We start from the raw sequence: 21,016 nt of genomic DNA, 5'->3' as shown, positions 1-21,016 counted from the left end.
ACTTCAAAACTGAATCTTAGCAGTCTAGTCCATTATTCCACCATGTCAACTGCTTCTTTGTGACACAAAATGTGGTATAAACCAGTGAAATCTTTGGTAGTAAGCCCAAGCCCATTTCCTCTGCAATCATACCTGACCTCTACTTAAAGACAGTGTAGTACAAGCTACCGTGGCACAGAAAAGGCATTTTGAGAGTAGAGGAGCAGTGACGCTGGCAAAAGTGTTGGAGGCAGGGAAGACAGATCTATGTTAAAAAAATGTGGTTACTCCTGGGAGGACAAAGCACCACACCCTAGATGATTTGAAGTATTCCATGTAATCAGATACCCAAAGGTAGCTGACTGATTCTGCCAGAAGACACTGGCCTCTCCTCTTGGCAGTACTCAACAGTGGCAGTACCGATCAGATGATATTACTGAACCCACACGTAGTCTCCATTCCTGATACCTTGGTCAATCCACGCCTAAGAGCACTGAGTAAAAACAGAGGGCAGTTAAGGCATGTTCTCCTGGAAGCTAGCAGGAGAAATGAGCCCCACTACTGACAGCAATAACCTGCTCATTAACACAATCTGTACTGAATTTCTTCCCTGACTCCTACCCCTACTAGTGTCGGTCTTACTTCTTCCCTTACCAGGGCCTCCTAGAATGACATTGAGTACTACTTTTATTCAAACCATCTCAGTCCTAGGGTCAATTTCTAGAGCTACAAGTGAAGTTAGGCAGCAGTCTCTTTCTTAAAATGGAATTACATTTCAAACAGCCAATTGGCCACATGGATTCAGTTCTCAAATAAACTGCTGCTGCTGCTGCTTCTAAGTCATTTCAGTCGTGTCCGACTCTGTGCGACCCCATAGATGGAAACCCACCAGGCTCCCCCATCCCTGGGATTCTCCAGGCAAGAACACTGGAGTGGGTTGCCATTTCCTTTTCCAATGTGTGAAAGTGGAAAGTGAAAAGTGAAAGTGAAGTCGCTCAGTCGTGTCCGACCCTTAGCAACCCCATGGACTGCAGCCTACCAGGCTCCTCCATCCATGGGATTTTCCAGGCAAGAGTACTGGAGTGGCTTGCCATTGCCTTCTCCGCTCAAATAAACTACTTGTACTTAAATGCTAATCCCAGAGTCTGTATCAGATATTAGAAGAGCTACTATTATTTTAGTGGAGAAGGAAATGGCAACCCACTTCAGTATTCTTGCCTGGGAAATCCCATGGACAGAGGAGCCTGACAGGCTACAGTCCATGGGGTTGTACAAGAGTTAGACATGATTTAGCAACTAAACAACAACAACAATTATTTTTTTGTGATGTCTTTTACAAAGCTTCTCTCCTTTGATTATAGCAATAAAATATCTGCCAGTACTCTTGCCCCCTTATGTAAAATTTTCTGGTAGTATTTCTTCAACTCCACATCGCAGTGTTGATATTTTAATTACCAAATATGAATTCACAAATCCTTAACAAAGACTGCAATGGTATACAGAGCTTGGCTTGTGCCCTTCTCTTTAGCAAAATTTTCTCCCAAATACTCTGTACTGATCTTAATTCTACAAACACACCAAGCCTTTTCTTCCTGCTTAAGATATTTTGTCCCTTCATCTCAGCCTTAAACCTTCCCATTCATTGCTTAGTTAAGCCCTACCATTTCTTCAGATCTTATTGTAAATAGGCCCCAGAATGGTCTGCCCTAACACTCCAGCAGAATTAAGTCTCCCAATTATAGTAGCTCATAACATCTTATATTTTCCCTTTTTATCTCTTGTCACAATTTGCAATTATGTATGTATCTGATTCATTCTTAACAGCTGCTACCATGAAAGCCTCTAAACTCACAAGTCAAGATCATATTTGATAAGTTCTTAAACACAGGGCCTTTTGCCATGTCTGGCAGATGGAAAGTAATCAATGCATATTTGACAAATAGATGAATAAAGAAGGAAATGAATGAGTGGAACTTTAAAAGCCACCTTAGTCTTGTGATGCATTGTCTGGAGTGCATATCTCATTGAAAGGGAGTAAGCATGCTTTTTATTTTATTTTATCTGTTTTTGTCAGGACTGTGGTACAGGATATCTTTTTAAATGCAATGCGTAAAATATTTAAATTCCACAAATAAGCTTTTCTCCTCAGTTTTATTCTGCAGGCTATAAATATTTAGTGCTTTATTCAGTTTCATATTTTCTAGCATAAGCTAATTTCTCTTCTCTGCAAACAGATAAGCTGCATTAGAATCTATGTAAATAGGTAGCATTAGCATTTATGGTTTATCATTGCAGCCAAGCACTGGCATTCATTAAAACCATTTGTCTTCCTTTTGCTTTTCCTAAATTTTTGTCCTCTCTTTTGGTTTCATACCTCTATGCTAATTATTCTTTGGAATGCTTTTCTTTTCTAGGCAGAGACAAGAACTATCATTATTAATTTTAAAACTGCACAATGCAAATCAAGAAACCACTAATTCCTTATTTTTTATAACTCTTTCTTTTTTCCTTTCTCCTTTAATTTCCAATAAATTTGGTATCTCTGTGCTGTCATAATTTTCTCTTTCTCCCCACAATGCTGAATTAATCTCTTTTCTAAGTCATTGCAAAGACTCAATCATTGCCAAAGATTTTTCAGGTAAATCAGAAACTCAATCTATTTATCATTATAAACTCATTCATCCATTTATTCATTCAAAAGTATTCACTGAGTGCCTACTAGAAGCCAAACACTCTTTTAGGGATTCAGTAGAGGACAGAAGGAAGTCCTCATCTTAATGAAGTTTAGATGTTCTAGCATAAGCTAAGATAGCATAAATAATTATACAAGTATGATAGTATATATGGACTCTGGAGAAAAATAAAACAGAGTAAGTGGAATAGCGGTGCCATGGGGCAATTTTATGGGGATGGTTCCCATTTTGGACAGAGTGGCAAGTGAAGACTTCAGTGAAAACATGACTATTAGCCAGGGTTCAAACACACAGTCACAGAATCAGTGAGTGAGTGAGTGTGTGAGTGTGAGAGTGTGTGTGTGAGAGTGTGTGTGTGTGTTTTGTAACAGAGTATTCTCCATGTTGTGGTCAGGCCACATTCAATCTATTGAAGGTCATATGAGAAAAAAACTGAAGTCTCCTGAGAAGAAAGAAATTCTGCTTTCAGACTGCTTTCAGGGTTTATATATATATATATATATATATATATATATATTCATTTTAATTGGAGGCCAATTACTTTACAATATTGTAGTGGTTTTTGCCATACATTGACATGAATCAGCTATGGGTGTACATGTGTCACCCATCCTGAATCCGCCCCTTCTTCCCTCCCCATCCCATCCAGACTGCCTTGGGAGTCAAGACTATAGCATCAACTCCTACAGGAATTTCCAGCATGCTGGCCTGTCTTGAATGTTTTATACTTACCAGAATCAAATTTCATATGATAGACTTATTCTTTGGGACTGGATCTTGGATTTTAGACTTAGGGTTTTACCCTGGGTTGTGATCAAAGGGGTAACATGACGACTTATTTTTAAGGATCATTCTGAATGTGAGGTTAAGCAAACAGACTATAGAGAAACAAGTGTGGAGAAGGGAGACGAATCCAGAAGAGAGATGACTGTGGTTTTGATGGAGGATCAGTTCAGTTCAGTCACACAGTCATGTCTCATTCTTTGCCACCCCATGTACTGCAGCACACCAGGCTTCCCTGTCCATCACCAGCTCCCAGAGCTTACTCAGACTCATGTGCATCAAGTCAGGGACGCCATCCAACCATCTTATCCTCTGAGGTCCCCTTCTCCTCCTGTCTTCAATCTTTCCAAGCATCAGGGCTTTTCCAATGAGTCAGTTCTGCGCATCAGGTGGATAAACTACTGGAGTTTCAGCTTCAGCATCAATCCTTCCAATGAACACTCAGGACTGATCTCCTTTAGGATGGACTAGTTGGATCTCCTTGCAGTCCAAGGGACTCTCAAGAGTCTTCTCCAACACCACAGTTCAAAAGCATCAATTCTTCTACACTTAGCCTTCTTCATGGTCCAACTCTCACATCCATACATGACTACTAGAAAAACCATAGCTTTGACCAGACAGACCTTTGTTGACAAAGTAATGTTTCTGCTTTTTAGTATGCTGTCTAGATTGGTCATAGGTTTTCCTCCAATGAGCAAGTGTCTTTTAATTTCATGGCTGCAGTCACTATCTGCAGTGATTTTGCAGCCCAAAAAATAAGGTCTGACACTGTTTCCACTGTTTTCCCATCTATTTCCCATGAAGTAATGGGACCAGATGCCATGATCTTCATTTTCTGAATGTTGAGCTTCAAGCCAACCTTTTCACTCTCCTCTTTCACTTTCATCAAGAGGCCTTTGAGTTCCTCTTCACTTTCTGCCATAAGGGTGGTGTCATCTGCAGATCTGAGGTTATTGATATTTCTCCCTGAAACCTTGATTCCAGCTTATGCTTCATCCAGTCTGGCATTTTGCATGACATACTCTGCACACAAGTCAAATAAGCAGGATGACAATATACAGCCTTGACATACTCCTTTCCTGATTTGGAACCAATCTGTGGTTCCACGTCCAGTTCTAACTGTTGCTTCTTGACCTGATTATAGATTTCTCAGGAGGCAGGTCAGGTGGTCTGGTATTCCCATCGCTTTCAGAATTTTCCACAGTTTGTTGTTATCTATACAGTCAAAGGATTTGGCACAGTCAATAAAGCAGACGCTTTTCTGGAAATCTCTTGCTTTTCTGATGATTCAATGGATGTCAGCAACTTAATCTCCTGTTCCTCTGCTTTTTCGAAATTCATCTTGAATATTTGGAAGTTCACCATTCACATACTGTTGAAGCCTGGCTTAGAGAATCTTGAGCATTACTTTGCTAGCCTGTGAAATGAGTGAAATTGTGCAGCAGTTTGAACATTCTTTGACATTGCCTTTCTTTGGGATTGGAATGAAAACTGACCTTTTCCAGTCCTGTGGCCAATGATGAGTTTTCCAAATTTGCTGGCATATTGAGTGTGGCACTTTCACAGCATTATCTTTTAGGATTTGAAATAGTTCAACTGGAATTCCATCACCTCCACTAGCTTTGTCTGTAGTGACGCTTCCCAAGGCCCACTTGACATCACATTCCAGGATGTCTGGCTCTAGATTAGTGATCACAGCATCGTGGTTATCTGGGTCATGAAGATCTTTTCTGTATAGTTCTGCTGAACAGCCATTGACAGAATAATGCTGGATCTCACCAAAAAGAGATGCCCCTGCCCAAGGGCAAGGTGGTAGGAGGGGTGAAATCACATTTAGAATCAAACCCATACCCACCAGAGACACTCAGGGGACTTAAACAAAATCTTGTGCATACCAGAAGACCCCACTAAGACTGAGCCAGATCTGCCTATGAGTGTTTGAGTATCTCCTGCAGAGGTACAGGTCAGCAGTGGCCTGCAGCAGGGGCAGGGGCTCTGGATGCAGCAGCCATGGGTGTTACATAAGCCCTCTTGGAGGAGGTCACCATTAACCCCATTATAGAGCTGCCAGAACTTACACCGGCCTGGGGAAACAGACTCTTGGAGGGCGCAAACAAAACCTTGTATGCACCCCAGGACCCAGGAAAAAGGAGCAGTGACCCCACAAGAGACTGACCCAGACTTGCCCGTGAGTGTCTAGGAGTCTCCAGCAGAGATGTGGGTCAGCTGTGGGCTGCTGCAGTGTCGGGGGAGCTGAGTGTGGCAGTGCGTGTATGGGACATTTTGAAGGAGGTCACCATTACCCTCACTGACGGAGATGGTGAGAACGATCAGATTCTGGATGTGCTTACAGGCCTCAGTATGTTATTCTATTTAGTCCCTGCATTCGAATCACAACCACTGATTTTGTTTAGATGACAAAAGATAGTGCTTGTCCAAATCCATTAAGTTATTGAGCTTTGGAAAGTGAGAGTTCACTTACCAATGGTTACCTCTATTTTGAAGGTAGCCCTGTTTTCTGATGGATCAGATATGGACAGTTGAGAGAAGGCAGGGATAACTCCTGTTATCTGAGCAACTGGAAATATCTTGGATTTATTGAGATGCAGATAACTGCAGAGAGAGCATGTTGAGTTGGAGATGTTTGCTACATGTCTGAGTGGAAATGTCAGTGGGCAGATACACAAATTCGGACTTCAGGGGAGAAGCCTAAGTGATAGATACAAAATTAGGAATTTTCAGTACATGAAGGATGTAGTCATCTTGAAACACTGCTAGACTAGCTACTTAAGTGTTTTTCCAAATCTCCTTCCCTGTGAGTTCTCTGTTAGGGTTTGCCACATGAGATGTTTATGGACAATTTGAAAGGTGGAAGTATACCAGCAGACCTAAAGCTCCAAAGGGCGGGAACCAGGCCAGGCTGTCCACTCGTGCACGTTCTTGCTTATCTGCTTGTGCACCTTAATGGCACAGGCCACACTCAGGCATGCAGTTGCCCCAGCTCGCACTGAATTTCTTCCTTTAGCTTCTCCAAGTCCTGGACCAGCATAAGTGCAGCTTGTTCCAGATGTCCAAGCAGGGGGCAGGTTCCAGTTTGTCCCAGTGGATTCCAGGTTTCCCTTACTCACTGGATCTGCGTGGTCCTCACTCTCTCAGGCTTTATGTCCACATTTTATTCTAGACTGCCACCCCTACCTGATTTACAGTGACCTTAAAACATACCAGATGCAGAGCCAACAGGCTTTCATAGAAGTACAGCAGCAATGACAAAAGATCTAATACCTGTAATAAATCCCTTATTCCATAACATGTGGACTCTGCTTTGAACTCTAATTGATAAATATGTTACTTAAAGCCATGGAACCGCATGAAATTACTGAGGAATTATAGTATAACCATAGAAAATAAAAGGTCAAAGGACTGGGTCCATAAATCAGGGTAAATTGGAAGTGGTCAACAGGAGATGCAAGTGTGAACATCAACGTTTCAGGAATCAGTGAACTAAAATGGACTGGCAGGGGCGAATCTAATTCACATGACAATTATGTCTACTACTGTGGGCAAGAATTCCTTAGAAGGAATAGAGGATCCCTCTCAGTCAACAAAAGAGCCCAAAATGCAGTCTTGGATGCAGTCTCAAAAACGACAGAATGACCTCTGTTCCTTTCCAAGGCAAATCATTCAATATCACAGTCATCCAAGCCTATGCCCCAACCACAAATGCCAAAGAAGCTGATGTTGAACAGTTCTATGAAGACCTACAAGACCTTCTAGAATTAACACCAAAAAAAAAAAAAAGGTGTCCTTTTCATCATAGGGGACTGGAATGCAAAAGTAGGAAGTCAAGAGATACCTGGAGTAACAAGCAAGCTTGGCATTAGAGTACAGAATGAAGCAGGGCAAAGGCTAATAGAGTTCTGCCAAGAGAATGCACTGGTCATAGCAAACACTCTCTTCCAACAACACAAGAGAAGACTCTACACATGGACATCACCAGACGGTCAGTACCAAAATCAGATTGATTATATTTGTTGCAGCAAAAATTGGAGATGCTCTATACAGTCAGCAAAAACAAGGCTGGACGCTGACTATAGCTCAGATTGTGAACTCTTTATTGCCAAATTCAGACTTAAATTGAAGAAAGTAGGGGAAACCACTAAACCTACCAAAATCTAGGTACTACCTAAATCAAATCCCTTATACAGTGGAAGTGATAAATAGATTCAAGGGATTAGGTCTGATAGACACAGTGCCTGAAGAACTATACAGAGGTTCATAACATTGTACAGGTGACACTGATCAAAACCATCCCCAAGAAAAAGAAATGCAAAAAGAAAAAATGGATGTCTGAGCAGGCCTCACAAATAGCTGAGAAAAGAAGAGAAGTGAAAGACAAAGGAGAAAAGGAAAGATACATCTGAATGCAGAATTCCAATGAATAGCAAGGAAAGATAAGATAGCCTCCCTCAGTGATCAATGCAAAGAAATAGAGGAAAACAACAGAATGGGAAAGACTAGAGATCTCTTCAAGAAAATTAGAGATACCAAGGGAATATTTCATGCAAAGATGGGCTCAATAAAGGACAGAAATGGTAGGGACCTAACAAGTGAAGAAGATATAAAGAAAAGGTGGCAAGAATACATGTAAGAACTATAAAAAAGGTCTTAATGACCCAGATAACCATTATAGTGTGATCACTCATCTAGAGCCAGATATCCTGGAGTTTGAAGTCAAGTGGGCCTTAGGAAGCATCACTACGAACAAAGTTAGTGGAGGTGATGGAATTCGAGTTGAGCTACTTAAAATTCTAATAGACGACTCTGTTAAATACTGCACTCAATATGTCAGCAAATTTGGAAAACTCAACAGTGGCCACAGGACTGGAAAAGGTCAGTTTTCATTCCAATCGCAAAGAATGTTCAAACTACCACACAATTGCACTCATCTCACACGCTAGCAAATTAATGTTCAAAATTCTTCAAGCTAGTCTTCAACAGTACATGAACCAAGAATTTTCCGATGTTTAAGATGGAAAAAGCAGAGGAACAAGAGAACAAATTACCAACATCCATCGGATCATCAAAAAAGCAAGAGAGTACTAGAAAAACATCTACTTCTGCTTCATTGACTACACCAAAGCCTTTGACTGTGTGGATCACACAAACTGGAAAATTCATAAAGAGAAGGGAATAGCAGACAACCTTACCCACCTCCAGAGAAACATGTGTGTAGGTTAAGAAGCAAAAGTTTAGAACCGGACATGGAAGAATGGACTGGTTCCAAATTGGGAAAGGAGTACGTCAAAGCTGTATATTGTCACCGGCTTATTTAACTTATATACAGAGTACATCATGCAAAATGCTGGGTTGGATGAAGCACAAACTGGAATCAAGATTTCAGGGAGAGAGATCAATAACCTCAGATATGCAGATGACACCACCCTTATGGCAGAAAGCAAAGAGGAATTAGTTCTTTAGCGAGGCTCTTCATGAAAATGAAAGAGGAGAGTGAAAAAGCTGGCTTAAAACTCAACATTCAAAAAACTAATATCACGGCATCTGGTCCCATCACTTCATGGCAAATAGATGGGAAAACAATGGAAACAGTGACAGACTTTATTTTTTGGGCTCCAAAATCACTGCAGATGGTGACTGCAGCCATGAAATTAAAAGACGCTTACTCCTTGGAAGAAAAGTTATAGACAGCATATTAAAAAGCAGAGACATTGCTTTGCTGACAACAACACATCTAGTCAAAGCTATGGTTTTTCCATTAGTCATGTATGGATGTGAGACTTGGACTGTAAAGAAAGCTGCGCACCAAAGAATTGATGCTTTTGAACTGTGGTGTTGGAGAAGACTCTTGAGAGTCCCTTGGAGTGCACAGAGATCCAACCAGTCCATCCTAAAGGAGATCAGTCCTGGGTGTTCATTGGAAGGACTGATGCTGAAGCTGAAGCTCTAAGACATTGGCCACCTGAAGTGAAGAACTGACTCACTGGAAAAGCCCTTGATGCTGGAAAAGATTGAAGGCAGGAGGAGAAGGGGATGAGATGGTTGGATGACATCACCGACTCAATGGACATGAGTTTGAGCAAGCTCTCAGAGTTGGTGATGGACAGGGAGGCCTGGCATGCTACAGTCCATTGCGTCACAAAGAGTCAGACACAACTTTGAGTCTGGAGTCAGTCTTATCTTTAAAGACCAATTTTATAAGAAGAAACAAGCAAATGAGACTGAGAAATTGTAGGCAATATGGTAGGAAAACAACCAAAAATTTTTCAAGGGAGAGTGATCAGTTACACCAATATTACTGATATGTCACCTTGACCTCGGCAAATAACAGTTTGGGTGGAGTAATGGGAGCATGGGGACTAATCAGATTAGCTTCAGGACAGGAGAAGATAGAGACAGAGAATATAGACAATCTTTGAAGAATTTTGTGGTAAACGGGGCAGAGAAATGGCCTGATAGCTGGAGGGAGAAGCTGTGGTAAAGGGAAGATATTTTAGATGATACAAAGAGCCGTGTTTGTATATTGATGAGACTGATTCAGTAAAGAGGGAAATGTTAACTCTGCAGGCAAGAGAGAGGCATGATGCTGGAGGGATTTTCTTTAATAATCGAGAGGAATAAGATCTGGTGCCCAATTTAATGGGTTGATCTTAGATAGGAGCACTAACTGCTTATCAAAGAAATAGAAGGAAGACTGAGGTTTTGATTCAGGATCAGGAGAGCAGGAAGATGCTTTATTGAGAAGCTGTTAAAGTTCTCTCTCTTAACCACTAACTAGACCACTAGGGAACCCCAAGCTCTCTTCTGTTTACTATACTAGAAAGCTAAGTTTTCAGCGAGGAATAAAGACAGGGGAGAAATTGGTAAAGGATTAAGAAGCAAGGACAGGGTATGGAATAGTTGGGAAGCATTAATAGACTAGAAAACGGATTTCCCAGGAAGCACTGATAGTGAACTAAATATTAGTGCCCATGAATTTAAACTACAATCAGTCAACATGACTGTTTTCTCAAAACAAATTCAGTTGAGAAGATGTGATTATAGTCAGTGGAGAATATAGTTTGACCAGGATGGGGGGTTACCAGGTAAGTATGACAAAGAGAAATGTTGAAGATTATGTATTTTTTTTTACTATATACAGAATAAGTAGCTCCTCCAGTAGTCAATACATTCTTTTGCTCTTGTTAAGTATTTTGTTAATTGTAGGGTATATGCTTTTCTGCTTTCAAATAACAAATATTTACTTAGTACTACTAATAATAGCTGGGCTTCCCTAGTGGCAATAGTGGTAAAGAACCCGCCTGCCAATGCAGGAGACATAAGAGACATGGGTTGGATCCCTGGGTTGGGAAGATCCCCTGAAGAAGGGCATGGCAACCCACTCCAGTATTCTTGCCTGGAGAAGCCTATGGAGCCTGATGGGCTACAGTCTACAGGGTCACAAAGAGTCAGACACGACTGAAGCAACTGAGCAAACACTAACAATAGCTAATGTTTACTATGTTTCAGGCACCTTTCTAAGCACTTTGCCAGTATTTTTATCACTTAATCTTTGCATCAATCCTATGAGAAAGGTAATGTCCACTCTTTCCAGATGAAGGCACTGAGACACAGAGAAACTAAAACTTGCGGAGGATCAGGCAGTGACTGATGGAGATATAAATCCAGGATGAGGTTTCAGAATCTGGGCTCCTGATCACCTGCCTGCAATGGTCTGTGAATTCAATGGCCTGCCAGCAGTGATACAGCATAAAAAGCAGATAAGGTTTAATTAACAAATGAGGTAGGAAAATATATACCCATAAAACAAAGGGTGAGAAAAACAGATTAATGTGATTCTATTAATATAAAATGTTTCCAGTTGGAAATTCATATATAGGATAAAGAATTTTCAAAATGGATTAAGCATGGGGAGGATGTAAACAGAAGAGAAGACAGCTCCCCGGGTGGTAGAATAGCAGAAGCAAAGTCTGGGAGATCGGCTTAAACCTAATGCTCCAGGAAGAATAAGGGGTGTGACAGGGTGAGGAGAGGTTGAATTTGGATGAGATGGCACTAGTGGTAAAGAATCTGCCTGCCAGTGCAGGAGATGCAAGAGACGGGGGTTCAATCCCTGGGTTGGAAAGATCCCCTAGAGACAGAAATGGCAACCCACTCCAGTATTCTTGCCTGGAAAATTCCACGGATAGAGGAGCCTGGTGGGCTAAAGTCCATGAGGTCACAAAGAGTCAGACATGACTGAATGACTGAACACACAGTGCGACATAAACTTGGGAGTGGGAGTAATGGGAAATAAATTTGCAGGTAGGGTGTTGCAGAGGAAGCCAAGGGCCAGGAGAGGGAAATGATACTTCAAGATGCAAGCAACAGAGCTTGAGCAGGATTGAGTGGTATAGGAACCCTTTCTGTGAGTCATTCAGAGCACGCTCCACACTTGACCCCATGAGGCATGGAGGAGGCTGGCAGCCAAGGGAACGGGTGGACGTGGGAGCTGTGGCCACCTTAAATTCATTTTTAATCCTCTCTCCTCTGTGCTCATTTTCTTTCCCAGCACCTAGTAAATGTTTAACAAATGTGAAATAGAAAATGAATAAATGTCTATGGAATTTGATAACTAACCGAATAAAGAAATAAAATATATGACATGTTTTAAAAAGTTTCCTAAACCAAGATACTATCTAGGTTAATGGCAAAAGGAGAACGTTGAAAAGCAATTTAGAAAGAATGAAAGTTTCTGGACACCAGAATAGGTACAAATATTGAGCTTTTCAGCAGTTCACTCACATGTGGCAAAGTGGCTCATTAGTTGCCTAAGAGAAGTTGTACCCAGCATCTCAACCTGGTAGAAAGTTGTGCTTTCCGTTCATAAATTCATTGTGGAGCTCCAAAAGAATTATGAAAAGAGGTGTGCCCTTTTTTTTGGCTTTGTTTTGGTGGGGGTGGTTTCGGGAGTTTGGGCTTTGTCTTGGGAGGGGGACTTGGGTTTTTTGTTTGTCTTTGCCTCCTCCCTAGGTGGAAGTGACACAGTAACAACAGCAGCTGGGCTTATAAATTTCCCTCTCAGGCTGAAAGAGGTTTGTTCCGCTAAATGCAAACCTGGTGTGTAATTATATATTTACAAGATATACATAATAATAGCTGGATGGTAAACACTAAGGTAGTAAAATGAGAAAAAAAACTGAGTAGTGAATTCAAAGAGACTTTAGAAATATCCTGCTGCTCAGTGTACCATGCAGTCTTTACGAATAAATTTCATGTGTGTGAATGAAGTAAGAAAAGTTAATTTGACAGCTAACAATATCAAGTAAAAATTTTACCCTTTACAGAACTGCAATGCATTTAGTTTCCCACACACACACAATTTTCTCAGACTTTGGTGGGTGAAATTGTAAGGCTTGAATTTTTCTCACTTCTAAAAATGGAACCATAGTGATTCACGGTTTCCGAGGGGTCTTTGTCAGCTTAGTTAATTGGGAACCTGCTTTCCCAGAATTCCCTGCAGGGCTCTGAGCTAGAGGAACTTGTACAAGGTTTGAAAAATAGCCATTAACCTCTGCAGGTGCTACGCTTACATTTATGACAGCAAGGAGCACTGGTCCCACAGGTCCTCACTTGTCCTCTCTCCCTCTCCCAAATCCATGCCCAGCTCTTCTTACCATTGCCAGACTTACTCACCAGCTGTGCCCCAAGGCCACCCTCAGACCATGGTTATGGACCTACAGAAACAAGACTGAAGCAGAGTCCCCTGACTCTTCAGCTTTATTAGGGTATCACTTAATACATTCAAAAGTCAAAGTGAATTGCTCAGTCATGTCCAACTCTTTACGAACCCATGGACTATACAGTCCATGGAATTCTCCAGGCCAGAATACTGGAGTGGGAGCCTATCTCTTCTCCAGAGGATCTTCCCAACCCAGGAATCAAATCAGGCTCTCCTGCACTGCAGGTGGATTCTTTACCAACTGAGCTATCAAGGAAGCCCAATACACTCAAAAGCATATATTTTTAAGTGTAGTGTTTAATGAGTTTTGACAAATGTATACACTCATGTGCCCACTTTCCCAAATGAAATACAAAATAATTCTATTAGCCAAGAAGGTTCTCTTCTCCATTTGAATCAATTTCCCCGTTCTCACCCCTAGAAAACCATGGATCTTTTATCAACATAGTTGATTTATACTGTTAGGGTTTCCTGAGCATATCAGTTCATATCAGTTCAGTTGCTCAGTCGTGTCTGACTCTCCGCGACCCCATGAATCACAGCAAACCAGGCCTCCCTCTCCATCACCAATTCCCGGAGTTCACTCAAACCCACCTCCATTGAGTCGGTGATGCCATCCAGCCATCTCATTCTCTGTCATCCCCTTCTCCTCCCGCCCCCAATCTTTCCTAGCATCAGAGTCTTTTCCAGTGAGTCAACTCGTCACATGAGGTGGCCAAAGTATTACAGTTTCAGCTTTAGCATCAGTCCTTCCAATGAACATATGGGGATCTACAAATTTATTTCTTCATCAAACTTAGGAAAATGTATGCTATTACTTTTTCAAATATCTCATTTTGGGGACTTTACTCATATGCAAGACTCCTGACATGTTGCTCAGATCACTGAAGCTCTGTTTATTTTTTATGAATCTTCTCTCTGTATCTTCCAGTAGGATAATTTTTATTGATCTGCTTGTAAGTCAACTTACCTTTCTTCTGGTATCTCTGATCCAGGCAAAACCTGAAGATTTTATGACTTTCTAAAGGAAACATTTATCTCTGATAGCTTCAGGGTCAAGATTTATGAAAACCTGAACCAAAATGTGAAACTATAGGTGTCAGAACATCTATTTACGTACAATTCTGGCACACAATATTCCAAAGCTCTATCTCTAATGTAGAGGCACTTTAGAAAATCATCTTCACTACAACATAAGTAGTATGCTGTACTTCCCACTTATTATGCTGTTCTGATTACTTCATGTGCATAATCATCTCAAATATTTAAAACCATAAAATAATTAATTTATCTTGTAAAAATTCCCGAGCATCTTCTTTGCCCATTTGTTATGCCTTTTTATGGCACTTTGAAAGTTTGAAAATTTACATGACCATACATGTGCTTGTCCACAGTTCATAAGAAGATACAATTTCAACTTTTATAGGATTGATTTTATCCCAGTTTTTCAATATAAGAATCTAAGTTAAAGAGTGACAGGTAAAATTGGAGCCTTTTGCTATCTATTGTAAAGACTTTTTGGATACTTCAGCAAAATTGAGAAAGTGCATGACTCTAATGACTAGGTTACACATTCTTTTGCAAAACTAGTGATTTTCAGCTCTTTGTTTTAAAAAAATGAAGAAGAACCCAGTCAAGTAGTCAGGTGGGAAAGTATTAAAAAATAATTTATAGATTGCTAGGTGATATTTAGTATTTAATGAGGAAGGACTGAAAAGAACTGAGTGACGTCACTAATACAAGGCACCTTGGAGTTTCATATTCTCTTTTATGGTAATAAGGAATCTAAATAGCTTGTGTCAATTCACAAATGCATTTTGTGAATAAAATAGAGTGAAGTTATCCAGAAGTGAAGTAGAAACACTAGCTTAAATAAAAGAAAAAAGAATAACAAAATATCTGACTTTTGAAGAATTTGTTCATATGATTTACAAATGGATGAAACTGATAGAAAATCACAATTTTATTTAGATAACATTAGATACATTTAAAGTTGAGACTGAAGATTTATTGTAATGCTAAAGTTAAACTATACCTGCATGCCGGTTATCAATCTATTGTTTTTCAGCTCCAAATTTACCCTTCATTATCTGTTGTGTGATAATGGACTTATCATTAGCCTGTGAAATAGGGTACTATAAAAGGTCTTTCACACATCCTTCTTTTGCATCATGCATGACATCAGGCATTATCATTAGGGGGAACAGGAGGAATATTGCAAAAGGAAGAAACCCTTTCCAGTTCTGTTGTTCAGTCACTCGGTCACGTCCAACTCTTTGCAACCCCATGGACTGCAGCATGCCATGCTTCCCTGTCCTTCACTGTCTCCCCGAGTTTGCTCAAACAGGTCCATTGAGCTGATGATGCCATCCAACAACTTCACCCTCTGTTGCCCCTTCTCTTCTTGCCCTCAGTCTTTCCCAGCATCAGATCTTTTCCAATGAGTAGGCTCTTTGCATCAGGTGACCAAAGTATTGGAGCTTCAGCTTCAGCATCAGTCTTTCCAATTAATATTCATGGTTGATTTCCTTTAGGATTGACTGGTTTGATCTCCTTGCTGTCCAAGGGACTCTCAAGAGGCTTCTCCATCACCACAATTCAAAGGCATCAATTCTTTGGTGGTCAGCCTTCTTTATGGTCCAACTCTCACATCCATTCATGACCGCTGGAAAAACCATAGCTTTAACTATATGGACTTTTGTTGGCAAAGTGATGTCTCTGCTTTTAAATATGCTATCTAGGTCTGTCATAGCTTTCCTTTCAAGGATCAAACATGTTTTAATTTCATGGCTGCAGTCACCACCCCCAGTGATTTTGGAGCCCAAGAAAATAAAGCCTGTCACTACTTCCATTTTTCCCCCATCTATTTGTCATGAAGTGATGGAACCAGATGCCATGATCTTAGTTTTTGAATGTTGAGTTTTAAGCCAGCTTTTTCATTCTCCTCTTTCACCTTCATAAAGAGACTCTTTAATTCCTTTTCACTCCTGGAGTTAGGGTGGTGTCATATTTCTCCTTGCAATCTTCATTCCAGCTTGTGCTTCCTCCATCCTGGCATTTCACATTTCCCAGGTCCAGGGTGCTGCTATTTTGGGGTTTCTTGCACCAACTTCACTGTTGGCATCAGCTGTATATAGCAGGCCCTCCAATGTCTGTGCTCCAACACCATTCCCAGAAGGCACAGTCCCTCAGTGAGATAATAGTCTCAGGCCCAGCTTGGTGACCGCCTTTTGTCCCTTCTGACATGGACACCTCACCTGCCTTCTTTGTGCTACTCTGTCAGCAGGCAAGCTTCTGATGCCATGAATCCCTCTAGGTCTCCCTGCAAGCACTCAGGTCCCACAGAATAGAGTTTCTCCAGTGCTGGATCCTGCAGGGCACAGCTCTCGCTGCTTCTGTCCCCTGCAGAACTTCTTGTGCCCAATGCCAAGTTCCTGTAGAATACCATTTCTCAAGTTCTGGGCACCTGCAAGGTGTGACTTTGACACCCAGCTTCTGCAGAAGACAACTTTTCCACCTCCATGCAGCATGCAGTGGCCACTAATCAGCTGCTTGTCATGCAATCTCCTCCAATGACTTTACAGCAGGTCCTGAGCCATAGCACATCCATGCAGATGGCATCCACAGAACTCTAGACAGATCCCCAGCATGTCTCACTGGTGTAGAACCTCAGTGATTTCTCCATCATTTAGTGAGGCCAGACCTGTCCTTTCCAAGGAGGTCTGGGTCTCAGCTTAAGGTGGGTAGCTGAAGTAACAGGTGGTAGAGTGGCTGCTAGACTATTCCATCTCAGCCTAGAGATAAGAGATAATGTTTATTACATCTGATATTTATTCATTTCTTAATTTTTTCACTTATTAGCTACTTCCTCATTTTTCCAAATCTTGTTATAGTTAAGAATTATTTTTTGTTTTGTTTTTAGAGTTAAATTATTATTCATGTTAAACATTTTTATTTTAAAAATTATAGTCTTTTCACTTTATATTTTGATTTTCCATGGTTATTTAAATATATTAAATGGACATTATCCAACAGTATATCTTTTACCAGTGAGAAGATAAAATGCTTTACTTCCTGACCTTTAGGTCTGTCAAATTCATCTTCATTTTGGTTTTGCAGTAAAGACAAGTCAACTGGTCAGAAGAATACTGTTAGATGTATTTCTTTTTTATACATTGTACAGGTTTCTCAGTTGTTATCTGTCATCAACAAATTCTGAGAAATCTAAAGTCATCTCACTTTCTGTGTGTTGGATACTAGCAAGTTTCTTTCTTTACATTTGAAAATCAATTAGTTTATTTTATATTTAGTAGTTTGTATCTATTAATTTCATACCCCTATCTTGCCCCTTTCTACTGTCTCCCTACTGAAAAGTGAAAGTGTCAGTTGCTTAGTTGTGTCCTACTCTTTGGGACCCCATGGACTGTAGCCCGCCAGGCTCCTCTGTCCATGGAATTCTCTAGGCAAGAATACTGGAGTGGGGTGCCATTTCCTTCTCCAGGGAATCTTCCCAACTCAGGTATTGAACCCACTTTTCCTGCATTGCAGGCAAATTCTTTACCATCTGAATCACCAGGGAAGCCCTTATTGGTAACCACTAATTTGTAAGAAAGCTGATCGCCGAAGAATCGATGCTTTTGAACTGTGGTGTTGGAGAAGACTCTTGAGAGTCCCTTATACTGCAAGGAGATCCAACCAGTCCATTCTAAAGGAGATCAATCCTGGGTGTTCATTGGAGGGACTGATGCTAAAGCTGAAACTGCAATACTTTGGCCACCTCATGCGACGAGTTGACTCACTGGAAAAGACTCTGATGCTGGGAAAGGTTGGGGGCGGGAGGAGAAGGGGACGACGGAGAATGAGATGGCTGGATGGCATCACCGACTCTGTGGACATGAGTTTGAGTGTACTCCGGGAGTTGGTGATGGACAGGGAGGCCTGGCGTGCTGTGATTCATGGGGTCGCGGAGAGTCAGACACGACTGAGTGACTGAACTGAACTGAACTGAATTTGTTTTCTAAATCTGTGACTCTGTTTCACTTTTGCTACTATTCCATTGTATGTACAGGTTTCCCTGGTGGCTCAGAGGTAAAGAACCAACCTGCAACGCCAGAGTTGCAAGAGACGCAATTTTGATCCCTGGGTCAGGAAGATCCCATGGAGGAGAGCATGGCAACCCACTCCAGTATTCTTGCCTGGAGACTGATGCACTACAGTGCATAAGATTGCAAAGAGTCGGACATGACTGAAGTGACTTAGCACGCACACATGCTTTGTATGTATGTATGTTTGTATGAATGTGTGTGTGTGTATACATCACGTCTTCTTTTTATCCATTTATCTGTTGATGGACACTTGGGTTACTACTTCCAGATCTTGGTTTTCTTAAATAGTACTGCAAGGCTATATTTTACAGAATAGGTAAATATAGCTGTTATATTGCAATAACTTGGCAGAGTATAATCTTTAAAAATACTGAATCACTATGCCGTTGTACACCTGAAACTAATATATTGTAAATCAACTCTAATTCAATTAAAAATAAAGTTTTGTAATAAAAAAAGAAAGAAAAGTACCTCAGTTCAGTCGCTCAGTCATGTCCGACTCATTGCGACCCCATGAATCACAGCATGCCAGGCCTCCCTGTCCATCACCAACTCCCGGAGTTCACTCAAACTCATGTCCATCGAGTGGGTGACGCCATCCAGCCATCTCATTCTCTATCATCCCCTTCTCCTCCAGCCCCCAATCCTTCCCAGCATCAGACTCTTTTCCAGTGAGTCAACTCATCACATGAGGTGGCCAAAATATTGGAGTTTCAGCTTTAGCATCAGTCCTTCCAATGAACACCCAGGATTGATCTCCTTTAGAATGGACTGGTTGGATCTCCTTGCAGTCCAAGGGACTCTCAAGAGTCTTCTCCAACACCACAGCTCAAAAGCATCGATTCTTCGGCGATCAGCTTTCTTCACAGTCCAACTCTCACATCTATACCTAGAGCCAGACATCTTGGAATGTGAAGTCAAGTTGGCCTTAGAAAGCATCACTACGAACAAAGCTAGTGGAGGTGATGGAATTCCAGTTGAGCTATTTCAAATCTTGAAAGATGATGCTGTGAAAGGCTGCACTCAATATGCCAGCAAATTTGGAAACCTCAGCAGAGGCCACAGGACTGGAAAAGGTCAGTCTTCATTCCAATCCCAAAGAAAGGCAATGCCAAAGAATGCTCAAACTACCACACAATTGCACTCATCTCACACGCTAGTAAAGTCATGCTCAAAATTCTCCAAGCCAGAAAAGTACCTGCCTAGCTGCAAAATACCCAACTAGTAGTCCCTAAAACTGCCAAGTTCATCTAAAACGAGGAAAGACAGAGAAATCAGGACAGCCAAGAGAAGCCTCCAGGACTGTGACCTCTGAATGATGCATGGTGTGCTGGATGGGGTCCTAGAACAGAAAAAGGACAGCAGCTAAACCCTAAGGAAATATGAATAAACTATGCATGCATGCAGCCTCAGACACTCAGTGCTGTTTGATTCTTTGCAACCCCATGGACTGTAGCCCACCAGGCTCTTCTGTCCATGGAATTTTCCAGGTGAGAATACTGGAATGGGTTGCCAATTCATACTCCAGGGGATCCTCCCAACCTAGGAATCAAACCCGTGGCTCTTTGGTCTCCTACATTGGCAGGCAGATTCTTTACCACTGCTCTACCTGGGAAGCCTATAAATAAATTATGGACTTAGGTTAATAATTATATACTGGTATCAGTTCATTAATTGTAACAAATGTACCATATTAGTGTATGATATTAGTAAAATGGGGAAATGGAGGGCAGTTATATGGTAACTTGCTTATACTATGATCTTAATTTTTCTGTAAACTGAGAACTTTTCTAAAAAGTAAAGTCTATTTTTCAAAAACTTTTTAAAAAGAAAATCAATTGGTTTACCAGAAAATGCCTGTCTTTTTACCTTTATTAATAGTTTTAAGTCACAGAAATACAGTGGGTATTTTAAATCTGCTATTCAGTTTATCCTTTACTATGGGAAATATTCTTTTAGTTTTTATTGTGATAAGAACAACTACATGAGATTTACCCCCTTAACAGATTTTTAGTTGTCTATAGGCACAACGTTGTACACCAGATCTTTAAAAATCACTCATCTTGCGTAACTGAAATTTCATACCAGCTGGTCAGCAACCCCATAGTTCCCCCTCCCTCCAAGCTCTGGCAACCACCATTGCACTGTTTCTATGAATTTGACTATTTAAATCCAATATAAGTGGAATCATACAGTAACTGTCCTTCTATGACTAGTTTATTTCACTCAGCATAATGTTCTCAAGATTCATAAATATTGTTGAATATGACAGGATTTCCTTTCTTTAAAGGTTGAATAATAGTACATTGTGTGTATCTAGTACAAAATTTTTAATCCATTCATCTGTCAATGAACATGTAAGTTGGCTCCACATCTTGGCTATTCTGAATAATGTTGCAGTGAACGTGGGAGTGCTATCTCTTCAGGATTCTGATTTCAATCATTTAAGATAAATACCTAGAAGCAGGTTTGCCGGGTCAGATGGTAGCTCTATTTTTAATTTTATGAGGAACCTCCATATTGTTTTCCATAGTGGCTGCACCATTTTGCATTCCCACCAACAGCGTACAAAGGTTCTAATTATTCTACATTCTCAGCCACACTTGCCTTTTTTTTTTCTTAACTGTCCTAACAGTTGAGAGGTGATATATTATTGTAGTCTGATTTGCATTTTCTGATGATTAGTGGCATTAAGCACCTTTTCATACATTTGTTGGCCA

The sequence above is a fragment of the Moschus berezovskii genome, chromosome 5, assembly GCF_049115385.1.
Source record: "Moschus berezovskii isolate FMDL1 chromosome 5, NW_MosBer_1.0, whole genome shotgun sequence".
In the NCBI taxonomy this organism is placed as follows: domain Eukaryota; kingdom Metazoa; phylum Chordata; class Mammalia; order Artiodactyla; family Moschidae; genus Moschus; species Moschus berezovskii.
Note: the sequence above shows the minus strand (reverse complement) of the source record.